Here is a 25,191-nt window from a genome sequence, read left to right as displayed (position 1 = left end):
GCGGCTGACGAACTTTTTGGTGACAACGAGGCAGTGATGTTACTGGCTTTTCACCCTGAATAACGTCACGTGTGAGCAATGAGGACGTGAGACGAGGGGCCACATCCAGGACATCGCGTTTCCTCTTTAGATGTTTTCCCTCTGTAGCTCAGATTTCCTAAACTGACCCATGTGGTATTTCAAGGTGAGCAGCTATTTCTGTCCATTTTTCACAGCAGCTGTACAGCATGATGAAGTATTATCTTCTGCCCTGTTGTGTGTTATAATCACACCACGTGACTTTTACAAAGCAGAAACATGAAGTGACAGGAGGCTGAGGTGGATCGCTGAGAGGAGCGTTTGCAGGTTTGCCTGTTTTTAATATCCTCAGGTTAACTTTTTCAAACATTAAGAGTCTGTGCAGCTAATTCCATGTAATTATAATTTCGTGCGCCCCAGGCCCGGTTTTGTTCTTTTCATGCTAATTTCTGTGTTTGCATAGTTTACACCTCCACAACAAACCTGCTAAATTATGCATGTGCCTTAAGTCAAAACAACTCAAAACAAGGTTTGGCAACTTTGTGCGTGCATGAATTTGAGTGTAAAATACAAATTCATGTTTTGTTTTGTTTCTTTTTATTTTCTACTTTCTCTATTTTTACTATGGATGTTCTATATATATTATGTATGACCAACAATACAGTGTTACACAGTTCCAGAGAGTGGCTTCACAGTGTACATGTAAAAGAACCAGCTTGTTGACTGGTTTTTTAATCACATACAGAAGGTTTCTTATATTATCCCCCTAACTCCCCCATTAACTGCTGAATGAGTCTTACTTATATTTAATGATAGTAACATTATAATTACTGGTATTTGCTTTAGCCTTATTTTGTTCTGTACAAACTGCCTTCATGGTAAACAAATCCTCACAGCACACTGTTAAGAGCTCAATAACTTAGCACAGTCACGCTAATCACACTTTGCTGTTTTGAATTTTAATTAGACTCATTAAGAATTTAACTTGTTGTAAAGGTTTTACTCTAATAACCGGATTGTGAGGAGATTTCATAGCTAATAGTGCTGTGAAGAGCTTAGAATAATTTGTCCGAGTGTGTTTACATGTGTGTCGAGTGCGGTGCATCTGTATACTGTATCTGCGTTATGTTCTGTTGTGGGACTGTTTCAGGATCAGTTTGGTTGAAGTGAAAAGGAACATTCTCCTGGCCAAGAGACAACCACTGCCATGTCCTCATGTCAAAACTTTCCTACTTTGTCTCCCTCTGTCAAACTCTCTGCTTGGAGTTGCTCTCCGCTCACCTTGCTCACTCTCCGCTCACCTCGCTCACTCTCCCCTCACCTCCCTCACTCTCCCCTCTTACCTCCTCCTTGCTGCCATTTCTACTATCTGTGTCCGCCTTCCTCGCTCCCTCTCTGCCGAGTGCCCTCTAATGCTCTTTATCAATGACGGGATAGAGAGACAAAGTTGCATCCATCCATCTAGTTCTCCACAGTTAGCTGCTGGAAAACAGGTTGTTTCAGCCACACTGCTCTCATTCAGCGCTGGCACAGGCCAGCCATTTTCGAGAACAGACATGTGCTCAAACAGACACAAGTAAGCCCTCATACACGGTCACTGTGTACACACACATGCTTGCACACAAACTCACACAACAAGTTATTCTTGGCACATGAAGCCACCCGCTGTTTGCCAAGCCGCCAAAGAATAGATTTATTTTGCACTGCAAAGTCGTATTTGTAAAAAATAAACCCAGTTATCAACTGTGCAGACAATGAAATATTCCACTATGAATTTTATGATTTAAAGCTGCGCTGATCAATAGTTTTATTTTAACGTCGCATTCATGTGTGAGTGTGACAGCTGTCCTTGTAGAGACACAAACCCATAGAGAATTATCACCCAGCTACATTTGTCAGGTGGAAACAAACACGACTCCAAATGAATGTTAACGCTGCTCCGTGTCTGCTGGAATGTGTAAATGGCCAACGCTTTGCTAACACTTTGCCATCAACTTTATGAGGAGACAGTAAATCAGTGCTATGTTCGCAACTCATTCTGCTCCCTTCAAGTGGCCAAATAAATCAATTGTGTATGGAGCATACTATTAATAATATATACTGTACATATCATCTAATATATAAAGCATTGCAATTATTTCTATCTATATAACCAGCTGGCAGAGGGAGGAAACTTTCCGCAGTCTGATTTTTCTTTGTTTGAAAGTCTATTAATATGGTCCACAATGATTCTAAGGCAAACACTTTGTTCTCTTCTGCAAAATTCAAACTGAAATTCAGCAGCTTGCAAGTTTTTTATGCACTGTAGGGAGTCAGTGGAAGAGAAAGCCGCAGCAGGTCTTCTACTCCAAATAGTTTATTAAAAATTAATTTAACACGTTTTTTTTCATCTTTCTTTTTTTGTTACCTCTGTTCTTTTTTATTTATTTCACTTTCTTCTTTTACCATGACCAGCCTGTACGTTTGGACACAGTATGTGCAAACTATGATGTGTTACTACAGATGGTTAGAATACTTTTTGTTTCCCAACCACCACAGTAAATAACATGAGAATAGTCAGCATAGTTCCATCCATGGTAAATTTTATACTACAGTGGTTCACTCAAGATGCAGATGTATTCTCCTCAGTGTGTGATACAGAAGACCCAAACTCTCAGCTGCACTGAGAGCCCCGACGCAGATCAAACCCTGCCTGTAGCTCTCTTGAATTCAGGAGAAAACGGATGAAGTATTTATGCTCAAATGTTACACGTCCACGTTTACATTTAGAATCAGTGCCCAGAGAAAGTAGGGTGGCCCTAATTTTGACAGGCAGCTGTGAATGTCTCTGCCTGCGGCTGTGTGAGTGACGCATTGCAGGCCTGATTGCATCTCACATACACAACAACTGAGGGCCAGAAAAGAAACCATGTTTTCTTTTTCTGCTCAACCAAATGGCTTCCTGAAGGTTTCAGCCAACTTTCCTGTTTATCTCCTGACCTTCTACTACATGGAAGCACAGGACAGTGTTGTCACATTGAGACTGCAACATGAGGAAGGAAGCTGATATTTCCTTTCTGTCTTAGTCTTATGGATGAGGTTTTCCTACACTTTACAATGCTGCATTCTGAAGCCATAATATCCAGAGCTGGATCAAAGTTATCTGCCCTGTAAGGCATTCAGCTTCAACTCCAAAGCCAGGGTGTGAAATTAATTAGACAAGCTCTAACCATTTAAAAATAATGACAAATTTAATCAGAACAATATTCAACTGAGACCTTGCGTGACCTGATTGTGAATGTAATGGGCTTGGAAAAATCCATGGCTATGCTAACTGCACCTACAGAATATGTGGGAGTAGCAAAAGTTAACTTTAAAAAGAAATAGCACAAACCTAAGCTGTAGAAACCTCAGCACTTTTAGTTTTTTCTCACTTCATCAATTTTTGATCAAGTCTGCAATCTGCTAGTGCTTAACAAGGTCGAAAATCCACCTTTCTCCCACTATAAACAAGCTTTAAAAGGACAGGGAATCTGATTTGGTTAACCACATGGAGATGAAGGAGAATGTATTAACTTGTTGCCAGTTTTATTTTGATGAAATCGAACACTCACAGTACAAATACACAGATGTGTGGAACTGCCATATTTTGCCCTGTGATTGTGTTTTTAGTTTATTCATCTAAATCGACTGCTTCTGGACATGCTTTATGACAGTGATGCCTTGTTTCAGCATCCTTTATTTGCTACCAGTGTTCAGGTGTTAAATTGAATTGTAGGGAGAACAGATTTCTACTTTGGCCAAGTCAGCACTGTGGATGAAGAGTGCCCTATTTCACCGTGCAAATTAGACTTACAGACGCTGTGAAACAATAAAAAGGTTTAGGGAAATGAAAGCGTAACACACTGTTTCACATCTGATCTAATCTCTCTTTTTTTTAAAGAGGACAGCTTTTTATGTTTTAGCCCTAGGTTCAAGGCAAAAAAAAAAAAAACAGACAGAGACAGAGAGAAACAGAGAGAAAAATATAGAGGGAGGCAATATTATAGTAATCTAAACCAGAGTGATGGAACCATGAATCAGGAACTGGAGAAAATAAGCTCTGTGGTAAAACTGCCTTCACACCATTGCTCTCTCATTCCTTCTCCCTTTCTTCGTAACCCTCCTTCCCCCTCTCTCTCCATAAGCATCACCAATATGGATGCTGTCTCCATGGTGATTCTTATGGGTCTCTTTGGCAAGGTCACCTTCACCAGAAGGGGAAAGTCACCCAGAGAACAACGAGGAAGCCATCTTCTTACAATATAGAAATATTTTGCAAATTTTTACACCAAGAGAAGTGTGACGAACAGGCAGAAAATGAGAAGGGAAGAAAATGAAGGGTTTGGCTGTGGGGGAGAGAGATGTCAAGAGAGATGGAGGAAGATGGTGGAAAGCAACAGGAAAGAAGAGCAGGCTAGGGGGAGGGGTGCATAAACAAACAGCTCTGTTAAGCAAACCTCAGGCTTGTGTTAAAGCTAATCTGAGCGAAACATGTTAAGCGAACGCTGTATGGGGAAAAAAAAAAAAGAAAAGTCCATACACACAGGCCTTTCTTTGGATGAAGCTCCAGATCACCTGGGAGCAAATCACCGGATACATGTGAAGAGGGCCAGCTGGCAGCTGGGGTAACCTGGTTTTTACAAACCGTCCTAACACACACATACTTCCATCATTTCTCCTCATTTGCTTCACTCCATCTCTCCCCCGTCTGCCATGGCACACCTGTCCTGCTCCCTGAAATTCACTCGCTCTGACTCTACCTGACTGAGGTACTGGTCTGTACCTCCTGCAGAGTGTGCTGGAGGTGGCCCTCGCCTGGGGACATCAATATTTCAGGCGCTCTCAGCTCATGGGGGAACATGGGCCACTCAGAGCCCAAGGGGGAGGTGCTGATGGAGAGACAGAGCAAGAGGGAGAAGGTTATAACTGAAGACTGATGGGTGAGACAGAGTAGGTACAATATGGAAGAGTAAATGATAGTGTGAGGGAAGGAAAGGTAGAAACATTGAGAGGGGTGAATGGATATGAGGAGAAAATGATAGTGTGCATTACAGAAAGATGGATGGGCGGAAAATATGAGAATGAAAGAATCATAAGGGTGGATGAGTGAAAAATGGTTTGATGGAAGGGGTTGAAAACATAATTTTTGTGCTTTGTTTTTGGACGGATGGCTGCTGGAGTTGTCAGGATTCAGCCAGTGTTGCGTGATGAACTGGAGAGTATGGAAAAGACAGAGAGAGAGAGAGAGAGAGAGAGAGAGAGATGATAATAATTGTGATGATGGTAACGATCTGTGTATTTATGACTCTGAAAATCCATTTGCGTGAGGAGAACATTAAGCAGTTAATTATCTATTGAAAATGAGGCAGTAACATACAGAGGGGACAGTGGGCAAGAGACAGATGGACCTAGGGAAGAAAAAATGGATGACAGATGAATGAGTGGCTGGATGGATGAATGGACTGAGAGGAGGTGCACCAGACACAGATGTATATATCCTGTCTGACTGCTGATGACAGAGGGCCTCTTGCCCTCTCTTGCTCCTTCCCTCGTCCTTTTTCTCTGTGTGAAAGAGCTTCACTAGCCAACTGTTGCTACGACTACAGCTGTTGCCACACTGGTGGTCCTTAGGGGTTGTTACCATGACAAGGAGGTTCCTGGGGGCAATCAGAGATCAGAGGAGGGACGCTGCACCCACAGAGATGGTCGATACTTTCAAGTTATTTACGGGTATAATGTCAAAACGATCATTGTAGTGAGTTATTGTTCACTAGCCAATAATAGGTTTACATTGATTAGAAATTAAACGTGATCTTTTACTGACCTGTGAGCCCATAAAACATGGGCAGAGACAGAATCTTATATTATCAGCATAATAAGTAGTTGAATTCCATATACACCATACAACTGATAGTATAGTGTTTCCAGTTTTCCATTATTCTGCTGCACAGGTGCAGTGGGTCAAAATACAGTACGGGATTCTAGCAGTTCACCCTGAGAGTAATAGGAATGGGTGCACAATATTCTTGGCAATCCATAGTTGTTGAGATATTCGTCTCACAACCAGAAATGTCATCCTCATGGTGGTCTGGGAAAAACCACTGAGAGATTTCATGACAATCCATCTAATTGTTGTTGAGATATTTCAGTCTGGTTTGGTGGACCGACTGACCGGCCCACTCACCTTGCCACCCCAGGAGCCACTCTGTTAGCATAACTAAAAACACAAATTTAAAGTTTGATTTTTTTATCATGTGTTGTATGCATCTACAGTACATTATATTTTTAATGACCTAATCGCCCCCATAATGTTGTAGCGTCATTTGAAATTCTTTTGGCCAAATTTTTGAGATGACTAAACATATCTTTTTGCCTATTACTGCTTTTCACAGCATGGACGTTTGTCAGCAGTGATGGACTAGTTAAAGAAGTAAAGTATGCCAGAGCAAGATAAACTTATAGGGGACATAAAGTGGAGCAGGAAGTAGAGCAAGAAAGTAGCACTCGCAGAGCAAAGCTAAACTAAAGTGCGTCTCTCTCAGTGTTCCCCCTGGAGTCCGCTTCAGTTTCACTGTAACAATGGCCAGTAAGATATCTGACCACAATAGGGATGACTCATTATGGGATCTTACAACAGAGAGGGCGAAGGAGCACTGAGTGAACTCTGACCTGAGGTTCGCATCCTGCAAGAGCAAAGTGAATGTTGCTGTTTTGAAGAAATGAGGTTCGCTGACACAAACATGTCACTGTGTGCGTATTAAGTGTTGTAATTACAAGGTAGTTATCAAGTGGGAATATAAAAGAGTGTGTGTGTGTGTGTGTGTGTGTGTGTGAAAATATGTGAGGTTGTTGAGTAGCTGTCACTGCTTCTGTAAATAGAGAAGCTGATGAAATATCTGCGGGGTGATATGAAATATCGACCAAGTCCTTGGCACTGCCTTTTCAACCATCCCTTAATTTAATCACACTCTGACACAAAGAGTTCACCCTTGAGCTTCTCCCACGGTGCTTTCCAAAACACTTTGGAAGGTGACTGTCCTCATGTATCACATCTGGTGCCTGCGTGGTTTTTATCATCGGCTTCACCTAGCCGTGACCCACCACTGTGGCTCTCGCCAACTGGTTACCTTTGAGCACCCTTGCTGAAGCTATACTCCTGTCACTGATAGGAGAGAAGAGAGGGACACTGGGTAAATCCTCCACATCCCGAGTGGATTATGGGGGCACTATTCCCTTGCTGCGCTGCCTGAGTCTGACTACTTTTATAAAGGGCCCTGCTGGGAAATGGAAACAGATGACAACGTGCAGATATGTGATACAGCACTGTACCCATTTGTGTGTAAGAGCACATACTGTAAGAGAGCAGGAGGGAGGGACAGGAATATGATGGCATGTTTGTTTTTCTGAAAATAGACTTCATCGCATTGATATCTCAGTGGTGCAGTTACTGTTTGTTTTATGCCTTTTGTCATGTGAGTGTGGAAAAAAAACCCAGCAGGATTAAGGTGGAATTTTTTTTGTTTGGTCAGTCAGATCAAAGCAGGATTGTGAGTAATAGACTGCGAGTGTTAGCAAAAAAAGACAGAAGGAAAGAAAAAAATCAAACGGATAAAACGAGATGGGTGCACCCGCTTTATAAAAAAGCAATTAGTTAGAGTGGCAAAACAAAGAAGTCAGCAGGTTAACTGAAGGAAAGGAGGGATGAATGGAAGATAGAGACAGAGACAAGTGGCTGATGAGCAGCAGAGAGGCTGTATGGCCTGCAGGGGAACAGTTAGATGTGGCTCAGACAACAGAAAGTGTGTCACAGGAGAGCTAGGCTAATGTTGCTTCAACGAGCCCCTGCTGCATTCAGGCCTCTCGGTTAGCACTTTCTTTTACTGTTGGCACAAGTGATGGCCAGAGAAATCGGAACAGCCACGAGTTTAGCTCGTACAAATCAAGCCTGCAGTCAAACTCTGCCATGAGGGTCTACGCTAGTCAGTAATCTCTGGAATGTTTTTTTTTTTTTTTTGTCCACCTCAGATGACCCTGAAAGCACCATAGGTGGGCAGGGAACTGAAAGCACAGAAAAAAAAACAAAGCTATGCACACTTTCACGGATCAATACAGCACTGGCAGAGTTACTGACAGTGGATCGTACTGCAACATTTTGCTTTAGATTCAAAGGTACCCTGTGGAGTATATGTTGTACTTATTCTCTCACGTTCAATGCTTTTCCCTCCTTGTGAAACATTTTCACAGCCTTTATGTCAAATCTCAGTAAGTTCAAAGTTTAAAGGAGATTTTGCCATTGCTGAGTTAAGATGGGTTGCACCGCACAAACTGGTTCTTACTTAGAAATTAGTTGTTACGAAACATTTATGCACAGAAAGTGCCAGGTGTAACTATTGCATAGCTAATAATGCAAACTGACAAAGCTAATGCTAAGTTGTGACCTACCTGTTAAAAGAATAAAATAGGATATAGTCAACACATCTGACCTGACACTAAATTGTTGTTTAATGTAGATGCACCAGGAAGCTTTTAAATTACAGTTCACATAATCAACACAGTATACCTCAAATAATGACTATACTTCATGCTAACCCACCAAATAAAGTCTGGTAGGTCAGTATAAACATCTAATTCCCTCTCAGTCTGAACAGTATGACTACGACTCCCTCAGAAGCGCGCATATTACTACAGTGTAATTAAAACAAAGGCATATCTACATATACAAAGGATTGGGAGCCTAATTTTTTGTTTGGCCCTCTACAAGGAACAAACATGGTGATTTGTACGTCACAAGCCTTTACCTTTTTATCTAAGTCTACATTGTGGAGCGTGTTAGAAATAGTGCTGACAAATCTTGGCCCCCGAAGATGTTCATCTTGGTCTTGTTTATGCAGTTTGTAATATTACTGTGGGGAAAAAAAAGACCTCATTACTGCTCCCTGTCTCATGAATACCACAGACTCATTCGATTATTTCTTCAGGCTGCCAATTATGCTGCAGGCCTCACTTTATGTCCCAGTGAATAGGCTTTCCATTTGATTTCTGGGAGCCCTACTCATATAAAAGAGGAAGTTATAATAGTATTGACTGAGGAGATCTAAATCTCACACTCATACATGCCGATACTCAAAAAGACATACCGTTACAATGTAGGTACATGAACCCATTCACTGCTGCGCAGACATCATCACAGTGAACTTGCGGCACATGGACCTCACAGCTGACCTCTGGATAATGAGAGATTAACCCAGTGGCGAAGCTCAAAATGATGCTCGGACTGTACGAGGTCAGATGTTTAGCCTGCATCGAGGCCTTGAAACCACCAGGGAGCTCCAGCTTCTCTAATCAAGCAGAGGTCAGGTAAAGGTCAGTTTAGGTCACTGATCAGTCCTGGACCTGCGGCACACATTCAATAAACATCCAGGTATCATCACGGATTCTCCCCATGTGGAGGAAGATAATAAAAGCAACTGGGCAGAAACTTCTTATTAATACCTTTCTCTCACTCAAATGAAAAAGTCTCCACAATGCAGCAATATTATTAACTCATCATCTTCTTATGTAAATAACTGAGAGGTTCAAAGACAATGCACTGCAAGAAAAAGTAAGGCCCTTCAAAAAAAAGGGGCCTTATTTTGAAGTGAAGTTTTTCTGATGTGCTGTCACATTATTTAAACTTTCATAAACAGAAATGCTCACTTACTTCAAACAAGAATACTGTGTTGAAACCCGAAAAAGTCAAGATGTTTTAATCCTTTGAGTTGAGCTTGAACCATCAGCATTGTTTTCATATTTATCAGGAAAACAAATATGACTCATTTTAGATGCAGATAAGATAAGTCTGCATCATGTAACCATTCATAATAAAAGGATTTCGGGAGAGATTTAACCCAAATAAAATGCATGCTGGGAAGTATGCTAATAAGCTCAGTGGGATGTTTATTGAACTCACACTGTAGTTTTACTACACAAGCCTGTGTAGTAAAACTAAAAATGCATGAAGTGCTGAAATTGTTCTAATAAAACATGTATTGACATACATTTATATATTTACATTCCTATTACAATATACTTAATCACTGATGATAAAAACAGTCCCCCGATTTCATAATATTGCATGAGTTGTCCACATGGAATGAGTGAAGTTTTATGTTTATCTAACTCAAAGGTGCTGTCTTATAGAATAACAATGCTCTTCTTCATTTTAATACAAATTCTGACATTTGGACGTCTTTTTAGGAGGCGACGTCACATTTGGACTTTGAAATGCTAATCACCGGTGGAATGCTATTTTCTCACTACTTCTCCATGTGTGATCAGATCAGAATAAACAAAGACTACAGAACAGACTCAGTCTTTAATAACAGAGGACGTCCCTTTACAGTGTATCAGGTCCAGCTGAACCACAGCAGCCCTCCTCAGGAAATAATCAGTTAGATATTTCTGCTTGTGTCACACACTGTCACTGGAAATAGTCTGCTGTTGTGTGTGCGTCACACCAGGCTGCAATGGATGGAGCCTATAATATTTAATGACAGAGTGCAAAGGCAGCCTAAAATTAGGGCCTGTTTTGTGCTGTCTGTCTGTGGGACATTTGCCTTGAAACTGCTCTTATAGACCACTGCAGTATGGTTCTGTTTAAGCATCTGTTGATGGAGATGTTAGCATCTTAGTGAAGGTCTATTTGTGCTCTAATCTCTGAATATCACCTCTGAGGACAAACTAATAGTTTAGAGGGCTACCTGTACCTACCTGTTTTTACTCTACTTTTAGTGAACAATATTATAAACTTGTATTACATGGATAAATGTTTCTGCTGATTCATGATGTGGTTTCCTGGCGTTTTGCTGCCTCAGGAAGCATTTTCTCTAATCTAATCTATGGCTTTTAATTGAAATGCTTTATCTCTCAAGATGTGCCAGTTAGCCTATCTCGAAAACGCTAATTGATTTTCCAAATAAATGAAAAAGTTGTCAGGACAATAAGCAGTTTTGGAGACAATGAAACATATTATCAAAGCACTATAATAATGTCCATACTCGCAAATCAAAACTATGTCGGCCAGTTAAAAATCCACTGACTTCGTCTTTGTAGGCATTAAATTTAAAGCAACTTAGCCTGAGCACATTTTCTGTGGAGAAGATGTACATTGTGATATAAAGTGTATAGTTTGTTATGATGATTGAACCTGATGAGTCGTCTCTGTGTTGCAGGATTTCTTCCTCTCTGAGCCTCTTCTTCTCTGACCTCAGCAACAAGCTCTGCAGTTCCCACCAATAAGGTACGGCATCTCTGGACCTCTGTTTTCTCCTCAGCCCTCAGGGCAGTGATATTCTGTTTTCGTTGAATGCATTCGTTAGCATCTTCTGCCCAGTTGTGAATAGGACTAAAGAGCCAGTGCTAATGAGACAGTGGCCTGCTTGACGTTGTTGTGGGATACACTGAAACGTCTTAACTGCCAGGAGAATTAGCTCATGGGCTACAGAAAGACAGCACGCCTTGACCTTGTCTAGATTGAACTACAGCGGATCTTCGGGGCATTTAGACTGAATGCGGCTGTCAAATAGAAAACAAGTATGAAGCTGTGGGAGGCAGAACTTGTTGTCCTTTGTACAGGCTAATAAATCTCAGAGGGCTTTTGTGTGCTAGGGGCCAAAAAACTGATCAGAATAGAAATGTCAGTGTATTTGATGTTAAATAGCTTGAATGTAACATGAGTACAATAAGCGTACCAGTGTTGTGTTGTTGCATCTACGAAAGGGCATGTTTTGTCATGCAGACGCATGCACAATGTTGCCTGCAGAGCAGTAAGCACTGATGGAACATAGCCGCGACGCTCAGCATCATGAGTGTCCTCTGTGGGGCTTCCCTGAGGTACAACTCTGGACTCTTGGTTCACACTGGATTAATTTCATTCTGAGAACAAATCTCTTCTGCGATACTATCCATGGGAGCACACTGTCCATCCTACTGTGGAGCGGACAAGCATATGAAGGAACTCAGCATTCTTTACTCACAGTACAGCCTCTGCCTTTGCATCTCTCCAATTAAAATGAGCTTGAGAGTTCTTGCACTTCAAAGGGAAATTAAGTTGTACGAGGCAACAGTCAAATTAAACATTTGTGTAATTTTTTTTTTTTTGTGGAAAGCGCCGAAGGAGAACCAAGAAAGAGTGCTGAGAGGAGCTGTGACTGTGTACCTTGTTAAATTTCCAGTGACACTGATAGTACCTCCTTGGTTTTTGTACTCAAAGAAACAAATCAATATCCTCTCTGCAGCTGTTGCATTAGTGATTTTTTGCTCCACTGAGCTGCTTCACGTACGTAGCCCTGCATAACGGTGACCCATTCATCAGGGCATATTGAAAACATCAAAGGGTGAACAGATTAAAAGCTTAACTTTTTCAGAATCAAAAAAAAAAAAACCTTTAAGAAATTTTTGAGCAAATTCTGCAAATATTGATTGGATCGATTTTATTTAAAAAAAAAAACCTACACCGTAGGGAGCAAGAGGACAAGAACACCCTAGTGGAAAAGAAAATCTCTTTTTCACCTTTTTAACTGGATATCCATTTATTTTCTGCGTAGCTCTACATAATGAATACCTGATGTTTAGCAATGGGAGCATTAAAATTTTTAACCAATAAAATTTTTGCAGTAAATGAGGCGCTTTTACACTTTTGAATGTTGCTTTCACAAATTTTAAACTTAATCAAAACCATCACTGGCAGTTTTTTTATTTCATTATAGAAAAAAATACACAAGCAATACTCATTATCAAAAACTAATGCATGTCTCTCATATTTGACTTCATATAAAAGTACCTCTACTTAGTTTACAAGCACATTCTGTCACAGTAATTTGCATGATGTAAACATCTTTCATTTACATACTGGGACACTTAAAGTTCCTCCCTGCGCACCCTTCAGTACTCTCCCAGGATTTGATCCAGCAATTCACTTAACTGATGACTCACATGTTTCAGGCAGTACTGTTAACGGCTGTTAATATTCTGTATATATAAATGCATTTTTACAAATGAATGGCCATAAGAGGAATCACCTACATACATCATATTCCATGTTAGGAATAATTAGATACTGAAATACCTCGTATATATTCTGAGTTTATATGGTGACAGTGAACAGTGGGCTTGAGCTGCACTGATGACATTTGAATTAACAATGTTAAGTGTCTGCAGTGCATATGCATAAAACATTTCATTTGAAATTCAAATGATTATTGTTATAAAAACATACATGTTAATCATGCTGTCCCTGTCGGTCTTAGATAAAGTGTATATATATTTATCTGCCATTGTTTATGTAAAGCATCTCAGTATGTAAGACAGAAAGGACAGAGCCAAAGGAGTGTTTGTAAATGTGCAGGAGAAGCTGCTGTACATAGGTTTCATTCAGTGTTTGTGCTTTTAAGCCAAGGTGAGTTTACTGTCAACATGCAGGGCGTTTTCTTTTTTCTTTTTTTTTTTTCCTCAGAGAAATCCCTTTTACACAGCAGTGACTACAGGGAGCATCCACATCTCTGACAATATGCCATTATAGTGCATGTGGTTAATTTCTTCACAGCTTGAAAGGTATCCATCACTAAATGCCAGAGAGACTCACCATCCCCAAAGCGACGATCCCATTGCCTTCATTCAGCCCACAATCAATTTGCTCTTCTCTCTCCTGAGAGTCGCAGTGTCGCATTTTATCTGTGATGAATTGTCGATGTTATTATGTTTTGCTTTCATACATCAAGGGAGACCGTACTCATTTATCTTCAGCACCAAACAAAAACAATTCATTTGGACTGCTGATCATTCCAGTCATTGTTTAGCAATCCAAATGAGCTGTTTTTCTTTACTCTGCTGATAAAGTAAGATGATCCCTGTGATTGTCATCAGTAATATTGGCTGGAAAGTCATAAGTGAGCCAAATATCCTGACAGTATTCCCAGAGCTTTGTCGTCAAATTGTTTGTTTTTGTCAGAGCAAACCCAAAGAAATTCAGTGATATTTTTTTTAAAAAAGCATGCTGTGCATGAGAGGGTGTTGAGTTCTGCATTTTAGTTTGATAAATGACTTCAGTGATTGATCTATTATCAGAGTTCTTGTTTACAAACTTTCAGTCTACCAACTAATCATCATGTCAGCACTATTACATCATTTATTCAAGTGTCTGAGAGCTGCTCATAATATGAAGATAAATAGTAAACGTTTATCATGTTGCATTAAATACACTGACTTGTTAAAAACACACTGATATCATTAAGTGTTTGCTTATCTGCACTAACACACATTTAGCCAACATGCTTTAACATTTTCTTTTATATTTCTCCTCTTGTTTAAACTTAAGCTGATGACACCGTATCTTATGATGGAGAAATCATGTGTCTCACTGCTGTATGCAGCAGGCCAGGGCCAAGACTGCAGCTCTGCAGGGGATTTATTTCTCTCATGAGAACACTTTGTTCTATTAATTTGCATAGAGGCGTTGGATTGGCTTTAATGAAGTTGCAGTGCAGCTCTCTATGCAAGGGGCTTTTATAAAAACTTGTTTCTGGAATACTGAGTCTACTGTTGCCAGAAGAACAAAAGTGCTGACACTGCTGCAAGAAGTAGCGTCTTAGAAGTGTATATTAGGTCTGAAATGCAGCGCTTCATTATTGAGCCTTATCCTGGATCATCGAGTCATTAGATGCTAAAACACTATTGTATGGGTCATTCTCTCGCTTCATTTGTGGGGCTTCCACTGGGGAAAATAGACATCATTTCCTACTTGGACTACGACAGGCTGGTGTGTCCGTTCAGTCAGTATGTTTTAGGGTAACTTGTAGTTTTGGTGGCACGCTGCAAGAGAGATTGCTGACCTTGACCGAATGAATGAGTTAAAGTACCTGAAAAAAAAACACACTGACACAGTATTGTTGTGTACAAGCTGCCTTAGACCAACAACAGTGTTGTGTTGCCACATTAACATACTACAGTATAAAGGCTTATTTCTGTCAGTCTGCTGACATGCCATCACTTCTGTGTGTGTGTGACTGAGTGTGTGTGTGTGTGTGCACTGTGTCCAGTTTGTGTAGGCATTGCATTAACATGGTTTAATCCTCTGCATGGCTTATTGGATACAAATCCCTCCCGAAGCTTTTAAAGCCCCTGCCTTTTCATTTCTGTCTCTCTTTCTCTCACTCTGTCATATCCTTCCATCAGACTGTGAAGGAAACTGCGGTGCTCTTGGTGTCCCCACGTCTTCACCTTCATACTTAAACCACAGCTGGTGCTTGTTTTATTGGGTACTTTTACATGTTGACCGGTGCCAATTTGACATTTTACATAAGGTACTCAATTCAAGAATTGTTTGACTTCCTCACTGCATTTTATTTATAAAGCTACAATAGCACCAAACTGAAAGAAAACACCAAAGTTTGCTTCACTCACTGTCTATATAAAGGCAGTTAGACGTGATTTCACCGCTTGAGTATCGATGAGGAATCAATACTCTTGAAAACAAGGCTCACTCTCTGAATGTCAATACACCGTGTCAGTCTTATATGAACCCTGTTCTGTACAAGGCAATAATCAAAAGTTTAGAGTCTGTGCACAGTGTATAGTATACTGTGCTCCAACTGGGCCAAACTTTATGTTTTGACTTTAGCATTGTGTTTAGACTAATGGGTCTGGTCAATGACAACAATGCAGAGGCCTTAGGGCCTAAGACCAGGTTTTCTAATCACAATATCCACAGTTCGAGTCAGGGATGATTATTACATGTCATCTCTTCTCTCTCTTTCTCTCCTCATTTCCTGCATGCAGTATGGTCCAATATTAATCGTGATACATATACTGAAGAGTATATACAGCACCTGATACCTTTAGTCTATCATTCACAAGAACATAAAAAAAAACTAGAAATACATTTAACAGTGCAAAGAACTTTTTCCGGCTCGACTGCAGTATGTTGACCAATGAAAATGGAAAATTCAGTTCTCTTCTGTTCCTTTCCTTTCTTTCTCGTCATTAGAAATGTCAGATTTGGTTGTAAATGTTTCTCCGAGAAAATGAATAGCACGGTAAATGTGCCTATAATTAACATGTGGAGTCTATTTTAATAACCTCACTACCAATTACAGGAGGTCTTCAGTATCACATGACATAACCTCATTAATGTGACAGAGACAGATGCTTTAATTTCTCATGTATGAGCTCATTCCAGATAATATTTGAAAAGAGAAAGTGCATTTTAACATTCACTGTAGCAGAAAGGTAACTGAGAAAAGGCCTTATGAGATTTCTATACATCCACTCGGGGGCCAAGATGTACTGTACTGTATATCATCAATGTTGTGTAGAACAAATATAAAAGAGTTGCTCTATGGTTACAGAAAATACAGATGAAAAATTGACGTGCTTATTGTCAAAGAACAAGACTCTATCGTCAGTATATTATCGCTGCATAGTCCATGTTTATGAAACAGTCTTCACGCCTGTGAGCATCCCAGGTGCATTTCAGGGGCTGTGCTGAAGTGTGTCGAGGTCATTTTTTTTCACTCGAGTAATTTATTTATAAGCTCTGTCCTATCAGCCACAGTTGGCGATTTTTATTCATGTTCCCACCACATGGCTGCTCTACCTGTTATTTTTAGCACGACTCGACTGAACAGCACAGTCGTGGAAGTGAAGTTAAATTTTACACTGAACTTCAAGCTCGGAGGAGTTATCTCATGTCACATCAGCCATTTTACTAAATCCTCATATGCGTTCTGCCTAAACGGTGACCTCAGCCCAGCACTGAAACCTGAAGGCTGTTGGTACCTGTGTCTTTTCACATGCATGTGTTACTGCTGTGATCTGGATACCTGACTTACCCCCACATACATAATTCAACAGGGAGCTGCGTTTTTGCTGCGTGTAATGACAGCAAGTTGTAGAGGAAAGCACTACGACTTAACATCTGAGAGCCAGTGACAGCAGGAGCCATATCCTGTCATTTTCACTGACTGCTTCCCCTCTGAGAATCTCTCTCCATGACGTCTCACTCCTGCGAATACTTCTCCCTTCCCACTCTGCACTCTCCCGTCCACAGCCCCCCTTCTTTACTCGGTGCGATAAATACTTGCCCCTCTCTTTCTTCTCTTTATGTGTGGTGACTGCTCTGTATTTTTCCCTCCAATCTGTGAGGCCATCTGGTCCTCTGTCCTCAGCCTTGTGTCTGTCTGCAGTATCTTTGCTCTCTGAATCCATTTGACAAGATTAATAGACTGAACCTCAGACAGATATAAGCTGCTCATTTTGATAGGGATCGTTGGGAGGAGATAAGTTGAGCGCTGGTCGTGAGCAGATGAGCAGGCTTTTCCCTTTTTTCTTTTTTTTTTGGCTTTTCCCTCTACAATGACAGCTCACCTGGCCAATCAGAGGGATTCAGGGCAAAACAAAGTACTTAAAAACTATTTGATGTAAAAGAATATTATCCAGAGAGAAAAATGCCTCTTCATTCACATCACTTTAGGTTGACTTGTAGACATAATATAAAATGTGTGTGCATAAAATGTGACCCCTTTTATCTCCCGGTGTTAGCCTAGGTCACAGACACACTGAAACCACCCAGCTGGCAGGATACACTTCACTGCCCTGACCTGTGGCCAGATTATCATGCTGCCAGGTGGAATCCCGCTGAAAAAGCTGATTGGTTTGAAATCAGCTCTGATGTTAATGTGATGTGGACAGTGTGGAATAGGTGGACGGTCAAGTACAATAATTTGCTGTGTGGATCATGGATCATTGTGGATCTGTGGATCATGCGTTTTTTTATTTCTAAGGATGCACTGTGTGTCAGTGAAATAGTGAAGAAGAATATCCTGCTGTGATAAATTTAGGGCAAAACCAGTACAATAGTTTCCAAAAATCAAACTGAATCAAATAAATTCTGCCAAAGAGCTGGGGACAAAGAGAAACAAGCACTAGGTAGAGGATTTACCTGAGGATGTGCCTTTACTGTGCAGTCTAAACCAATACAATACAATACAAGTTACAAATGCCATAAAGTCTACTTATGATGTCTGTACTGTTCAGGGAATATTTAGGTTTTTTTGTGTTTGTGTGTGTGTCACAGAGGCGTTAATACAATTATATGTTTATGTGTGTAAGTAAGGGCTACAACACCACTTTTAAATTTAACCTCAGTAATGAACATATAATTGAATTTACACATTTCCTCACAGACTGTGTTAACCTTTCACCATATACTGATCTACAAACAGAAACATGAAGTGAGATTGAAAATGAATGGAACAAACATCCCTCAGTACATGAGGGAGAACTGTTTTGGAATCAGAAACCAGTCCAAGCCTGCTGTGCCCAAAAATGGCTGTGCTGGTTCAATACGGTTTTATTAAGAGAAATATTTCAGTCGCACTCTGCCATTTGCAAAGGTTTATGTAACACAGTATGGAGTAAGCATCGCTCAGTATGAGAGTGTTTGACCGGATGATTGCCTGGCTGACCTGAACTTGGCCGTTTTATTTTTGTCACTGATAATATTCGGGCGATAATAGATGCATTGATTGAGCCACTGAGAGTCAGTCGTGATGATGAATGTGACCTGAGGTTGATTTAAATTGTTCCCATTTGAGCAAACAAACTGCATTACGGTTTGAACATACTGCTGCAAACATGCCAGATGTGAATGTGTCATTCACCACCCCACATGTTCAGACCTGTACTCCTTTTGGCCCCCCCAAGATGAACCCATGAATACTTACGACCCCTGACCTCTCAATACTGCTTGTATGTGCTTACTAGTTATGACCAATTAATCCAAACACTGGTTTGTTTGCCTTGTTTTATTTGAAAAAATAAACGTTTGTAGGAGAACATTTTTTCCCTATTTCTTTCCTTTTCTGTTAATCATCTTGTGTCACCTTGGATTCGTCTTGTGACCCATTATGGGGGCTCCGACCACCAGCTTGAACACCCCTGCTCTATAGTTCTATTGTGTGCCTGTTGTTATCGTTGCACGTCATCATGTCTTGGCCCTCTTATTCTCTTATTTTCTCCAATATAGCATAAAGCATATCTGATCACCATTTTTTTTAATCACATCACACTCACAGCACATGCTCTCCTCAGGGAACATGAAGATTTAGCATTCGAACTCGGCACAAACACTTCTTATTAATGACATAACACACACCCTTTGGCTAAGCCTGGCATCCAGGTAAACTACACACACCAGCAAAGTGATGATTCACTCATGAGGTTAACATTTAACTGCTTTTTTTGTGTTTACTTGCCCATTTATAGTTCCTAGCCCTCCAGACACATTCTGTTCTTTAATTCTCTCCCACACATCTCTTAACCTCCTCTCACCCTCTGCTTGCATTTTCCTTTTCCAGCAAACCAATTTATCTTGCGTGCTAATTAACGAGGCTGGCCTCAATTAAAGTAGTAATTGGACCATATGGAAAAACCAAACTCAGACACATCATGGACACAGTTTCTTTGTTATGCTCCTGTGAGGACCTAATCTAGCTTTGTTTGGCTTTGTGTTACACAAGATTCATTTATTGTAGTAAGATTTGTTTGGTAAAGAAAAGCATATCCTCGGCTGAACAGCTACTTTACTTATTGCTTTTTCAGAGGAACCCTTTACTCTAATTGAAATATTTCAATATAATATTAAGAGAAGTGAAGACACAAAACGGCAAATCAAATTCACTGTCAGGATATGCCAAAATCAACTGATGGTTGTCAGAGTGAAATTGACGACATTACTTAAATGGTAAACAACCCTGTAAAAAATATATATGTGTGTGTGTGGCTGTGTGTGTCTATATATTTCAAGACCATCTTTTTGGCCTTGCCTTCACCTCCTTCTCCTAACATGACACTGTGATACTGAATTTTTTGACAGATGAATGTGTCTGGTCTATTCCTGAGGTGACAAATATTGCATGACAGACTTCCTTTCCACCTTCTTTGGATATGTTTAGCATTTAAAATTATGCAACCTGCCTGAAAACAATGTAAACAGGTCATATATTTCCCTGAAAAACTAGAGCAAAGTGATGCAGAATTAAAGTTAGTTATCAAAACCTCGAGTTAGCAGCTGTCACAAGTTTCACACTAAACTCTACAGCCTGGAAAACTCAATAAAACAGCCCTAAATGTTCAAAACCTGCAATTCTATTTATATTTTTGTCACTTGCGGGCAGGGGAACTGTCAAACATGCTGACAGACGCAGAGATATGAGCCGTTAAACCCCTATAATGTTATTGCTAACATGTTAGCAAGCAGTTGCCTCTTTACACTTACAGTAGATGCTGAGCAACATTAGCATTCGTTTGTGAACTCTAGCAGAAACACAGTGTTCCTGGCCATCTGATGTAAACATATGCAAATGTGTGAATGCAAGTAATAGTTACACTGCTTTTAGCACCAACTCTGAAAATAAATATCTGCTAAATATTCATTTTTCTTCCCCAGCTTGCCTCCAACTTTGTCTGCTGTGCAGGTCGCTACAGTCAGTTTATCAGAGAGTGTTTGCTGAAAATAGGTAACAGCAGTGGTCCAATAAATGTGTCGGCTGTAAAACCAAAATAATGAGCTAAGAGAGGCTTAAAAGTTTGGTGCTCACTTGAGGCTCATCATTTCAGGGCTTACAAATGCTTAAACAATTTTCGTGTTTGTAACGTGGCAGCAGGGGGCTGAAGATAATTATAAATATATCCATTGCACAGTCGGAGGCCAACATAACAGTGACAACATGCACAATTTTTACCAAAGAGTATGAAAGAGAAATGCAGCATTTAAAAGCCTTGTAGCCCTTCGAGTTGTTAAAATTTCTTACTTAATAGCGCTTTGTTCTTATCATTGTGTTTTTTTCTCTTTGTGTCAGCATTTTTTTTCCCAGTAATCCAGTATTTGGTCAATGTGAGATATTTCATGAAAGGATACAAGTGAAATGATTTCTCTCTACAAGCGTGTGATGTACATTCCACAGGTTCATAAATCCAAGCATTGTTGGACGAAGACAATGATGAAAAAGACTATTGTGGCCTGAAGGCCACGAAGGCTTTTCTTTGGTATTTCCAGTTCATTAATATGTTAATTTCCAGTTGCCTGCCATGCGTGACATACAGTGATGCATGAGGCTGTGTTGCCACTGTGCTTGAAATTGCAACATTACTGTAGACAAGGTCGTGGATGCCAAGAAATAAATGAATCGATAATATGATAATATGATATTCAGAGATTCACCGATGTGAATCGATGAATATCATTACACATCTTTTTGTGCTGCGGTGCTGTATGACTGTAACCTCGGTGTGGTCTTTACAGTGACGGAGCTTTACGGCTCTGCAGGAGAACGGTTCTATGAGAAACTGTAACAGCAGGCCGCTCACCTCCACAGCCCTTCAGGGAGGCAGCTTTTTACAGGCTTTTCTTCTCTTTAATGAGGAGACAGGGACTGTGCAGGTAATGGGCTTTGTTCTGTGTCAGTAATTGAGAGGTGGAGAATATAGTACCCTATATTAATGCTTTCGTCCTGAAGAATAGGACGCAGGGACTTAGCAGTGATTAGCGCTGTGAAGTGGCAGGCTCCAGATGTTAGCATGTGTAGCACTCATTAGCACTCCCAGGAGGTAGTGAGATTAAGATGTGGCAGTTAAACATCAGATGCGGGCAGGGGTCAGCTGCCTGAAGGTTAGAGAAGGTTAGGGAGGTAGGCTCGTACTGTAACTGGAAGGTTTCCAATTTGTATTCTCACTCCCGCCTCCCTAAACAGCTGTAGTCTAAATGTGCAAATAACTGAACTAGCACATGCCCCAGTGGAGCTGCTCAGTGACCAACCGTAGAGGTGGTCATGCTGGGTTAATGTGTTAGATTCCGGTGGTTCATGGTGTATTTGATGCTTCTGCTGGGCTCTGCAGACAGACGATTCGATACGTCCCTACGGCCACACTGGCATTACATCTTATTCACAGGGTTGTTGTTTTTTGTTAATTCTTGTCCCTTCATCCATGTCTAAAGTGGTTGACAACCTTGTGATATTTTTGTCTGACAACTGCAGGAGGGAACAGGAACTATTTTCTCCGAAAATAAGAGAATACTTCAGAAAGCTATAAAAAGCTATAATAAACCCTTCTTGCTAAAATTGTACCTTCCCTTCAGGAAGCAGAGCTCATGTAGACTCGTTAAAGCCAAAGTTCAGAGATTATTTCTAGGAGTTTGAAATGTGTACTTCGAATAGAACAATATGTTTATATCTTCACCACGTCTTTTGCATTTCCACCTATATCAGGCAATGCAGGGCTGAGATATAATATTTTCCCCTCCCTCTGAGGAAGAACACTGAAAAGGCTCCTGGTCTGCACAAAGCAGTCTTTTTAAGACGCCATGCACAATTAATCCTCCAGAAGGAATAAAGGATTTAGATTAAGCCCCCACAGCTGCCTTGCAGCACTAACTTTAGCATTATCAACATGTCACTTCAACAATGCTTTTTTTTTTTTTTTTAAATTACACAGGAGTGGCTTGTACCACAAACCTTTCAAACTCTGTGCTAATGCATTACTTTGCACCAGATTGAACAACATTAATACTGAATACACAGAGGAGGAAATCTGCAAATAGAATCAACAAGCACATTTTGCCAAGAAGTTAACAGTGTATTTCTGTTTCTGTTCCGAGGCTGTGCTTAGCAATGAGGCTAATGCACCGAAATGGTAAAGAGACCCTGGGGTGGGGGATGGTGGGGGGAGGGGGGGCTGCGAGGAGATTAAGGCCACGTCAACTGGCTGCAGTTTGAGCTTTGGCATCATCAACACGTCACTACAGGATGTCAACATGTCAACTCATGTGCAAAGCTTTATTAAAACACTCCTGTCTTTCTCTTTGTGCCACACAGACACACACATCTAATCATGTTTCCAGCAGTACTGAACTGAGGTCATTGGGTCACTTTCCTTTCTTACACTCTCAGTTCCCTTACCTGTTTTTCTTTCTGTCTCTACCCTATTGCGCACACTGATATCACCATCTCTCTGAAGTCTGTCGTTTTTTTCTTCTGTTGTCTGCCCCTGTATAACTCTTTCCTCCATCTGTGATGAACCTCTGTTGTAGCATGATGTCCCATCCCCTTCAGTGAGCTACAGTAGCTGTTGTGGACCCATTAGCGTGGCATGCTTGAGCCTTTCCGGAACTGTGACGCGTGACTGTGTCTGGCTTAGGATTTTAAACCACCTGCTGTCTGCTCCAAATCTGGGCTGGATGGTCGGATGGATAGAAATGATAATGATGTGGTGAAGGATGGAGGAGTGGTAGAGGTTATGTTAATGCGAGAATGGCATTTTTGTTTATTTCCTTCTTTTTTATTATTATTATTATTATTGGGGTTTTTTGTTTGTTTGTTTTTTTTTTGTTTTTTTTATTTTATTTTTTTTTTACCTCTGAGCCACAGTTGACCATGACCTCCAGAGGTCTATTGCAAGGGAGTGGAGAGGAACACATCTGGTGTTTTGGATGCATGTGTGCACTTCTGCTTCTGTGTGTGTGTGTTTGTGTGTGTTTGTGGATTGTGTGTAAGTTGAGTATCCCATCTGGCCAGGCGAAAAAAAAAAAAACAGGACTGAAGCCGTGGAGCGTGTAGTGTCGCGCATTTCTGTGAAGATGCTCACATCTGTTTCTCCTCCTCACATATACACAGGAAAGGAAATAACAACACAAATGCAAACAGAAAAATTTGGGAAATAGGTACTACACACATCGTGAAGCCCGTTGATTTCAATACATGCTGTTAGCGTGGTTTAGCATGCACTCACACAGAAGTTGTAACCCATGACATGCATATCTTATGCTGTTGAATGCACCGTATAGGCCTCAGGCAGGTGTCCAACCCTGAGGAAAGGAACAGAAAAAATAGCACTCACACACAAACACATGCATACTTGCATTTAGACTGACTCTGTCTCTTGCACAGCCTCTCATAAATCACTGCTCCTTCCTTTATTCTGAACGCTGGGTTTAGTTGGCCTCCTAGTAAATGTTGCCAACTGAACCATGGTTGAAAATATAGCTTGGAGTATATTAAACACCCATCTATAGAGGACAGTTTATTATAAAATACCAGCGTATGTATTGTTTAAAGAGAGCCTCTAGGTTTTTATATAAGAATAAGCATCACTGTCACTATCACAGCAATCTGTGAAACCCAGTGCAGTCATGTGCTCTCCCAGTGTGATGTCACATTAATATGCTTATGAACGTGGTTGAAATCATAAAAGAGAGGAAGATATATGATACATAACATATATATTTAATACCACAGTGTCTGCTTTGATTAATTTGATACTGACTTGATTTGATACTCGACTGGCCATTTGCTGAACCCCTCCTTCAAACAGCACTTGTCCAGTCATAGCTTAGAAACTGTACAGCAGCTCTTGATTTCTCCAAGCTGAAGTGATGTGCTGTAGTATGAGCGACACTCTGTATATAATCAGTTTGGAGGGTGGTTTATTCCTTTTTTTTTTTTACTCTCTCTGAAACCAGCAATTTTTGGACGTTATGTGCAAAACCCTGGTCTCTGACAGGTGACTACCTATAGCCAGCTGCAGACAAGTGTGCTTGTCAAGCTGCCCCTGACTCAGCTTCCACCGTTCTGAGATCAGTTATGGTGTTGCTCGCATTATTATACTTTGCACAATAGAAAATAACTTCAGCAGTCCTAAGCGTTAAGAGGAAACAGTAGCAAGTAAACAAGCTAATTACACTCTGATTTATCATCTCAAATTGGTATAACTTGCTTTACTAATCACCTTCAGCAATGTGTGTGACAACAAAATGTTTGGGTGTATTGCGGAGCAGCTTTTAATTACACATTACACCTTCACAGCCATATTTGTTTAATTTACATATTTACAGTTAACCATGTAACATAACAGCCAAGACTTTTAATTATGTTCTGCTTTTAGTTCTCATTAATATCTTTTGCTTTCTTTTAATCAAGGTGTAAGGTTTTATGTGCAAGCTCTGCAGTAAGTTTGAGATGTTTGAGACAACATACTGAGGCAGGAAAATACAGGATACTGCACTGCCACTGGAGCGTTACACTGGCAGGATGGTAAATGTTTTAAAGATTACCACAGAAGTGA

The 25,191-nt window shown here is 40.5% G+C and overlaps 1 protein-coding gene across 4 annotated transcripts in view; it reads left to right on the top strand.

The window, feature by feature from the left end:
* The first annotated feature begins 261 nt into the window (after positions 1 to 261).
* Positions 262 to 25,191, top strand: part of dlgap4b (discs, large (Drosophila) homolog-associated protein 4b) — an 83,046-nt gene continuing 58,116 nt past the window's right edge. For 3 of the 4 annotated variants that reach the window (XM_041034114.1, XM_041034118.1, XM_041034117.1), the window contains exon 1: positions 11,269 to 11,317. The gene's annotated coding sequence lies outside the window, so the exon portion shown is untranslated. Of the gene's footprint in view, positions 346 to 11,268; positions 11,318 to 25,191 lie in introns of those variants that run through there. The other variant, XM_041034115.1, reaches the window with a different exon arrangement.

Source organism: Toxotes jaculatrix, chromosome 3 (genome assembly GCF_017976425.1).
Source record: "Toxotes jaculatrix isolate fToxJac2 chromosome 3, fToxJac2.pri, whole genome shotgun sequence".
Lineage (NCBI taxonomy): Eukaryota > Metazoa > Chordata > Actinopteri > Toxotidae > Toxotes > Toxotes jaculatrix.
This window is presented reverse-complemented; position numbering and strand designations above follow the sequence as displayed.